Raw genomic sequence first — 9,325 nt, forward strand, 5'->3', positions numbered from 1 at the left:
GGTCAGTGTATTTGAGGAGATGGTCAGTGTATTTGATGAGCTGTTTGTATTTAAACATGTTTTCACTGATGATTTACACAGTGTCAGGATGATCTCACACATTTTGTCGGTGAGTTCGAAAGAGAATGTGGTTAACCAGGAATCCTTGTCTCAGCGAATTTACTACATGTGTTGTGAGGCTGACTGGAACTGTCGACTTAAAGAGAGAATCATCACGAGTTCTGTGGAAACACACTCTCGAACTAGCTCGGCTGAAAGACTGACAACCAATTATTTCTGAATCCCAGCACCAATTATGAAAATCCAATTGAGTCGTGACAGCTGGTGAATGTGCGAGTTTCTGGGTCTCATCTTTCGAACAAAGACTTGCATTTCCATATCAGCATTCAATATCTCATAACATCCCAGAGCTCTTTACAACCAATGAAGTAATTTTCCCTCAAAGGGTGTGTATGTATGGACCGAATGCACCAGGAAATTTGAATGAAGATGATTGTTCAAACAGAGAAGACAATAGCCACATTCTTTTGGGATTGTTCATATCAGGATCTATTCATCTGTCTCCTGTTCCAACAGTCAGGCAGCACAGGAGGAGGCCATTCATTCCATTGTGTCCCTGTCAGCTCTTTCAAAGTCTCTCCAATTATCCGTATGCCTGCCTTGGTTCCCATTCCCCAATTCCAAGGACTATAGTTTGGCATGATGGGCTGAATGGCCTCCTCAGATTCTGGGATTCCCTCAGGTTTTCCCCATTGGAAGGGAGTTTATTTGCGGTTGGGATTGCAATCTGAACGTTCACTCTGGAATCTCACAGTTCATTCTCCTGCAACTGTCCCTCATCCCTCAACAATTGGCTATCCAATAGAAGATGGAGGGTGGTCGTAAATGGAAAGTATTCAGCCTGGAGCTCAGTGACCAGTGGTGTTCCACAGGGATCTGTTCTGGGACCCCTGCTCTTTGTGATCTTTATAAGTGACTTGGATGAGGAAGTGGAAGGGTGGGTTAGTAAGGTTGCCAATGACAGGAAGGTTGGTGGAGTTGTGGATAGTGTGGAGGGCTGTTGTAGGTTGCAACGGGACATTGACAGGATGCAGAGCTGGGCAAGGAAGTGGCAGATGGAATTCAACCCAGAAAAGTGTGAAATGATTCATTTTGGATGTTCGAGTTTGAACGCAGAATATAGGGTTAATGGCAGGATTCTCGGCAGTGTGGAGGAACAGAGGGAACTTGGGGTCCACATCCATAGATCCATCAAAGTTGCTACCCAAGTTGATAGGGTTGTAAAGATGGTGTATGGTGTGTTTCCTTTCATTGGCAGGGGAACTGAGTTTAAGAGCTGTGAGGTTATGCTGCAGCTCTACAAAACTGTGGTGAGACCACACTTGGGATATTGTGTTCAGTTCTGGTCGCCTCATTATAGGAAAGATGTGGAAGCTTTAGAGCGGGTGCAGAGGAGATTTACCAGGATGCTGCCTGGACTGGAGGCCAGGTCTTATGAGGAAAGGTTGAGGGAGCTGGGGCTTTTCTCATTGGAGCGAAGAAGGATGAGAGGTGACTTGATAGAGGTGTACAAGATGATGAGAGGCATAGATAGAATGGATAGTCAGAGGCTTTTTCCCAGGGCAGAAATCACTATTACGAGGGGGCATAATTTTAAGGTGATTGGAGGAAGGTATAGGGGAGGTATCAGAGGTAGGTTCTTCACACAGAGAGTGGTGGGTGCGTGGAATGCGCTGCCGGCAGTGGTAGTGGAGTCAGATACTTTCGGGACTTTCAAGCGACCCTTGGATAGGGACATGGATGATAGTAAAATGTCGGGAATGCAGGATAATTTCATCTTAGAGTAGGATAATAGGTCGGCACAATATCTTGGGCCGAAGGGCCTGGACTGTACTGCACTGTTCTATGTTCTGATCTTAATACTGCAAGGGAACATCGAGGGCTGAGGACAGGGTCTGGGGAGGGGTGGGCAGTTAAAGCTGAGGCTGTGAACATTCTCCCTCATTAACCTGGGCCCTGACTGATATCTCCCTCCCAACCCAGTGCCTCATCCTGGCCAGCTGTCTGGGCATTCACCCTGACCAGGGTCAATCCCTTCAGAGCAGAGTTCCTCACTGAGTGATTCCCAGTGGGAATGCCTGGATCATTTATAAGCGGAGAGACAGGATGATTGAAGAATAATTTAATCTTGTTGTAGCAATGACTGACCGACCTCTGACCATCTCATCAGTCAATAGATTTTTATATGGAACCTTTTGATCAATGAGATTCTCAGTTCCATCACCTGTCAGTCACGGTTTGAGCCTTCACTGTTTTACCCACACAGACATTTAATATTGAACATAGAGAGAGACAGACAGTAAGGCCCAGGGTTCAAGACCCACATCAGCAAATAAATCCATTTGAAAAACGCAGAGCAACACAGACGGAGTGCTGCACTGTCAGAGGGTCAGTACTGAGGGAGGGCCGCACTGTCGGAGGGTCAGTACTGAGGGAGAGCCGCACTGTCGGAGGGTCAGTACTGAGGGAGTGCCGCACTGTCAGAGGGTCAGTACTGAGGAGGTGCCGCACTGTCGGAGAATCAGAGACCCAGAGTCCTCAACTGCTCCTTATATGACTAGCCCTTCATTCCCAGGATCATTTTTATGAACCTCCTCTGGACCCCTTCCAATACCAGCACATCTATTCCTAGACACGGGGCCCAAACCTGCTCACAATGTTCCAAATGTGGTCTGACCAGAGCCTTATACAGCCTCAGCAATATGTCTATGCTATTATATTCTCATCCTCTTGAAATTAATGCTAACATTGCATTTGCTTTCCTAACTGCCAACTAAACCTGCATTTTAATCGTAAGAAAATCGGGAAGTCGGGCTCACATGACCCTTTGTGCTTCAGATTTCTGAAGCTTTTACCCATTCAGAAAATATTCTATGTCTCTATTCTTCCAATCAAAGTGTATAACCTCACACCTTCCCACATTGTACTCCATCTGCCACTTCTTTGCTCACTCTCCCAACCTGGCCAAGTCCTTTTGCAGCCTCCCCACATCCTCAGCCCTACCTGTCCCTCCGCCTATCTTTGTGTCAGCTGCAAACTGAGCAAAAATGCCCTCAGTTCCTTCATCCAGATCGTTAATGTATAACGTGAATAGTTGTGGTCCCAACACTGACCCCTGCAGAGTTCCAGTGGTCACTGTCTGCCATCCTGAAAAAGACCCCTTTATCCCCTCTCTGCTTTCTGCCAGTTAGCCAATCCTCTCTCCATGCCAGTACCTACCCTCTGACACTATGTTATTTAGCAGCCTCCTGTTGGCACCTTGTCACAGTCCTTTTGGAAATCCAATAGATCACATCCACTGTCTCTCCTTTGTTGAACTTGTTCATTACCTCCTTGACAAGGATTTGCTGACTGAGCTGACACACCTTCACTGCCCTGAGTCTGTATGAGCTGGGGACACTCAGGAGACCAGATTGGGGAGAAATCCCTTTATTGGACAGCTTTCATTTGAGGGAGGTCCCCTCTTGGGGAAGGAGGGTTTAAAAGTGAATACTGACTGTTCAGTGAAAGCTGATTGCGATTGAGGGGGACTGATTTACACAGGACCCTGTCAATAGTGTGAGGCAACCGGACTGTGTGTTGAAAGATTCGCTGTAAATTCTCATTCTATCACCATCCTGCGTTCTGATCTCTGAAACCTCCCCCTGGTCTTCTCATTACTGAAATGTTTAGACACAAACACCAGGTGCAGAGTGCTGGCTTTCACTAACTTGAACAAACATTCATTTCTGCCAGCTCACATACTTTGTAATTAAATTCCAACACTGCAAATCCCATTGAGCTCCCTGGCAAGATGTTGACTTAAACCTGTCATTTCGTTATTAAATCAATTCTGGGGCTGTGGGCGTCACTGGCAGGACTGGGGTTTATTCCCCAGTCTTTGTGACCCAGAGAAGATGCTGCTGAACTTTTAGGATATTAGGAATGTGTGGTATTGCCAAAGTCTTACCAGACCATTGGACAGCTCTCTGTTTGGATAGAGATGGCTGGTGGTGATTTAACCTGAAGGTCACCGTGTCGGAGCTGAGGGGAGAGGTTGAGAAGTACAGTCCTTCATTGTAACCTCAGTCAGTGATAGGGATTGAATCCACACTGTCGGCATCACACTGTTTCAAAAACCAGCTATCCAGCCAACTGAGCTAACCCGACCCCCAGATAAGAAACTGGAACAGCTTTAACTGAGGAATGCAGAAAAGAGGGGAGCAATCATAAAGAGAAGATGTCAGTTGGTGCAGGACAAAGGGCAATAAGATGTGAAAGGATCAAGCCAGGGGAAATGGAACCAGGAACTGAACAGGAGAAACTGCAACTGTGCAATGGGCCGTCTTTCCAGGGAGAAGTTTCAGAAACACAACAGGATCATTCCAACAAAAGCGAGGGTGGAGGAGTGTAAAGCAGACCTCCTGGGATAGTGAGAGAGGGAGAGTGAGAGACTGTGATGAAGCAAAAACAGAGAGACTTGGTTGTACATCAGGTCAATTCTTCAAACAGGAACCTTGTTAAATCTAATAGGGTGTGAGGTGAATTGAAGGGGAAAATACAGCTGGGAGAGAGAGAGAGAATATGAGAATTGTAGATAGTCATCAGGTGGGTGCACTGTCCGAGTGCCCAGGTCCCTGAAAGTAGCAGTACAGGGAGTTAAGGTTATAAAGAGGCATATGGACTGCTCTCCTTCATCAACAGAGATATGGAGTACACAAGCAGGGATATAATGATGGAACTGTACATGACACTGGTGAGGCCAGAATTGGAGTATTGTGTGCAGTCCTGGTCAGCACATTACAGGAAGAATGTAATTGCTCTGGAGAGAGAACAGAGAAGAGCAGAGATTTACCAGAATGTTACCAGGGCTGGAGAATTGCAGCTAAGAGGAGAGTTTGGAGAGGTTGGGTTTGTTTTCCTTTGAACAGAGAAGGCTGAAGGGTGACATGATTGAGGCATACAGAATTGTGAGGGCTAGAGATAGAACAGACAGGGGAACCTGTTTCCCTTGGCAGAGAGTTCAAAAACTGGGGGTCATAGATTCAAGCTAAATGGCAGAGAATTCGAGAGAACGTGAGGAAAAGCGTTTTTGTGCAGAGAGTGGTTAGTGTCTAGAATTCGCTGCCTGAGTTGGCGGTGAAGGCAGGGAGCCTAAACTATTTGAAACAATCCCTGGGTCTGCACCTGAAGTGCTATAAGCTGCAGGGCTATGGACTGTGTGCAGGAAGATGGGATTGGAAAGGGCACCTGGGTGTTTTGGGTCGACATGGACAAGATGGGCCAAATGGCCCCATTCTGTGTGTGTCATTTCTGTGGGTCGATTTGGAACAAGGAGGGTGATGTATGTTTCAAGGCACAGGGCAGAGCTGGAATATTTCATGAGCACTTTTTGCGAACTCATTTTCTGATGATGTTAATGACTTGATGTTCCTCATTCAAATTAATTTCTCAATTACTTCTATTTTTGCAACATCATAATGTCTTCCACAAGGCAAGTACAGTGTATTGGTTTGATATCTCTCTACTTCCTCCTACTCAAGAGAAATGCCTCCATTTCTGTCTCGAAGGGACAATCTTTTATGCCTCTTTCTATGTCCTGATAAAATTTCCTGTCAGCTGATTTATTTTCTGAGCTGATTTACTCAATATTCTATTTTCCTTTCTCTTTAATGTTTTGGCCACTCTTTGCTGGTTTCTAAAACACTCTCAATCATTATTAACATTCTTTCCAACATTGGAATCCTCTCCTTTTAATCTAAGATGTGGAGATGCTGGTGTTGGACCGGGGTAGTTCAGGTTAAAAGTCACACAACGCCAGGTTATAGTCCAACAGGTTTATTTGAAAACACAAGCTTTCACAGCACTGCTCCTTTGTTAGGTGAAGTGAAGGGAAGCACACAGGCACAGAATATATAGGCAGAGAGATCAAAAGATTGTACCAATGGTATGAGTGGAGTGTTGACAGGCTGAATAATAAGTCTCTGCAGGTCATCAAAGGTGTCAGATGGTGTGAGTAAAGTGGCAACAGCTGAATAACAAGTGAATAAATGGCCTATGATCCAATTAATTGAAGCAGAGGGATAATTACAAAACAATTAAAAATAAGTGGTACTGGAAATAAACCAAATGGCTGGAATAACATGATAGGTATAAGAGTCGCATGCTGACGGTCTAATCAAAGTAACTAATCCAAAACTGTGCAAACTAATTAGGGTAGAGAGATCATAACAATTTATCAATGTGATGGGGTCAAAACAGGACAGTAAGGAAGATTTTAATTAGACAGAACAGTGTAGTGGGGGCACATGTAGAGTGATATGAACCCAAGATCACAGTTCAAACCATCTTCATGGGTACAGAGCTTGGCTACCAGTTTCTGCTCAGCGATTCTGTGTTCTGTGTCTCAAAGGCGACATTGCAGGATGTTTGCCTGAAGATCAGAGGCTGAATGTTCTTGACGACTGAAGTGTTCCCCCATTGGGAGGGAATATTCCTGTCTGGTGATTGTTGTGGGGTGTCCATTCATCCGTTGTTGTAGTGTCTGCATGGTCTCACCAATATACCATGCCCTGGGGTATCCTTGCCTGCAGTGTATGAGATAGACAACATTGACCGAGTCACATGAGTATCTGCCATGTATGTGGTGTGTGGTGTTCCCACGTGTGATGGTAGTGTCCATGTCGATGATCTGGCATGTCTTGCAGAGGTTGGCATGACAGGGTTGTGTGGTGTTGTGGTCGATGTTGTCCTGAAGGCTGGGTAGTTTGCTGCGAACAATGGTCTGTTTAAGGTTTGGCGGTTGTTTGAAGTGAGAAATGGAGGCGTAGGAATAAACTCGGCAAGATGTTTGTCATGGCACTGTCTCTCTGCTCGCAGGAAGTACTGGACAATGAAGGGTACTCTATCGATCTTATCCTATGTCTTTCTTCTGAGGAGGCCAATACGATTTTTCGCTGTGGATCGTAGGAGCTGCTGATCGATGATTTGAGCATCGGGGGAGGCAATGGCCTGGTGGTATTTTTGCTGGGCTGTTAATCCAGAGACCCAGACACTGTTCTGGGGACCAGGATTCGAATCCCGCCATGGTAGAAGTTGAATTCAATAAAATACTAGAATTAAGAATCAGAGATGACTGTGAATCCATTGTCAATTGTTAGAAAAACCCATTTGGTTCACCCTCTCAGTACTGACCCTCTGACAGTGCGGCATTCCCTCAGTACTGATCCTCTGACAGTGTGGCTCTCCCTCAGTACTGACCCACTGACAGTGCGGCACTCCCTCAGTACTGACCCTCCGACAGTGTGGCACTCCCGCAGCGCTGACTCTCCGACAGTGCGGCACTCCCTCAGTACTGACCCTCCGACAGTGCGGCACTCCCTCAGCACTGACTCTCCGACAGTGGGACTCTTTCAGATAGCATACAGTTTCTTGCTGATGGGAAGTTACAGGAATTTACAGGATTATGTTTTCTGGACGTTTACCTTCGTTACTGAATGTTGCAGCAAATAGCTTCATGAACCAGGGGAGTGACCCGTGCTGTTAGTCAATGGATAAATTCCTGAGAACAAGAGTCCCTTCATCAGAACACTCCTTGTCAATTTCAGGTGGTAACATTCAGCTCCTGAAGAAACTGTCAAGTGGGGCACGGATCTGCCTTGGGGCAATGATTTCTGAGGCGCTGCTTTCATTCTGCAGTGTGACACTAACAGGCTCTGGAATACACGACCATTCTGATGAAATGTTATCTTTTCTGCACTGATTTAGCCAAAGACAGCAGTTACCTGTTGTTTCTCTGCCTGGGATGGATGTTATTTACTCAGCATCAACAAAGACCTGCATCTCTATAGCACCTTTATGGTGTTAAAAGGCCAAAGTGATTGGAAGGACAGCAAATGACAGTAAAATGATCGTGAACCACCCATGGAGATATCAAAAACCAGTTCAAAGATGGAGGTTTAAGGATCACTTTAAATGAGGACAGAGCGAGAGAGAGGTGGTGACAGTGAGGGAGTGAATGCTAGTGTTTAGGACTAGCGTGGCCTCCAATAGTGGAGCGATGGAAATCAGGAATTTGCAAATCCCGAAATTAGAGGGAGGCAGAGATCTTGGAGGAGCTGACAGAGATAGGAAGGGGGTGTAGGGGCTGGAGGAGGTGACAGAGATAAGAACGGGTGTAGGGGCTGGAGGAGGTGACAGAGATAAGAACGGGTGTAGAGGCTGGAGGAGGTGACACAGATAGGGAGGGGTGTAGCAGTTGGAGAAGGTTACAGAGATAGGGAGGGGTGTAGGGGCTGGAGGAGGTGACAGAGATAAGGTGGGGTGTAGTGGCTGGAGAAGGTTACAGAGATAGGGAGGGGTGCAGGGTCTGGAGGAGGTTACAGAGATAGGGAGAAGTGTAAGGGCTGGAGGATGTTACAGAGATAGGGAGAGGTGTAGGGGCTGGAAGATGTTACAGAGATAGTGAGGGTTGTAGGGTCTGGAGGAAGTTGCTGAGATAGGGAGGGGGTGCAGGGGCTGGAGGAGGTTACAGAGATAGGGAGGTGGACTGGAGGAGGTGACAGAGATAGGTAGGGGGTGTAGGGGTTGGAGGAGATTACCGGGATAGGTAGTTGTGTAGGGGTTGGAGGAGGTTACAGAGATAGGAAGGTGTGTAGGGTTTGGAGGAGGTTACAGAAATAGGGAGTGGTGTATGATCTGAAGGTGGTGACTGAGATAGGGAGGGGTGCAGGGCCTGGAGGAGTTTACAGAGGAGTGAGGGTTGTAGGGTCCAGACCCTACAACCCTCACTACCTCTGTCGGGGCTGGAGGAGGTTACAGAGATAGGGAGGGGGTGCAGGGGCTGGAGATGGTTACAGAGTGAGGGAGGGGTGTAGGGACTGGAAGAGGTTGCAGAGATAGGGAGGGGGTGTATGGGTTGGAGGGGGTGTATGGGTTGGAGGAGGTTACAGAGATAGGGAGAGGTGTAGGGGCTGGAGGATGTTACAGAGATAGTGAGGGTTGTAGCGGCTGGAGGAACTTACAGAGATAGGGAGTTGGACTGGAGGAGGTGACAGAGATAGGGAGGGGTGTATGGTCTGGAGGTGGTGACTGAGATAGGGAGGGGTGTATGGTCTGGAGGGGTTACAGAGATAGGGACGGGTGTAGGGGCTGGAGGAAGTTACAGAGATAGGGAGGGGATGTAGGGGATGTAGGGGATGTAGGGGGTAACAGAGATAGGGAGGGAGGGAGGGAGGGGGGTAGGGGCTGGAGGAGGTTACAGAGATAGGGAGGGGTGTAGGGGCTG

Source organism: Rhincodon typus, chromosome 10 (genome assembly GCF_021869965.1).
Source record: "Rhincodon typus isolate 14 chromosome 10, sRhiTyp1.1, whole genome shotgun sequence".
NCBI lineage: Eukaryota > Metazoa > Chordata > Chondrichthyes > Orectolobiformes > Rhincodontidae > Rhincodon > Rhincodon typus.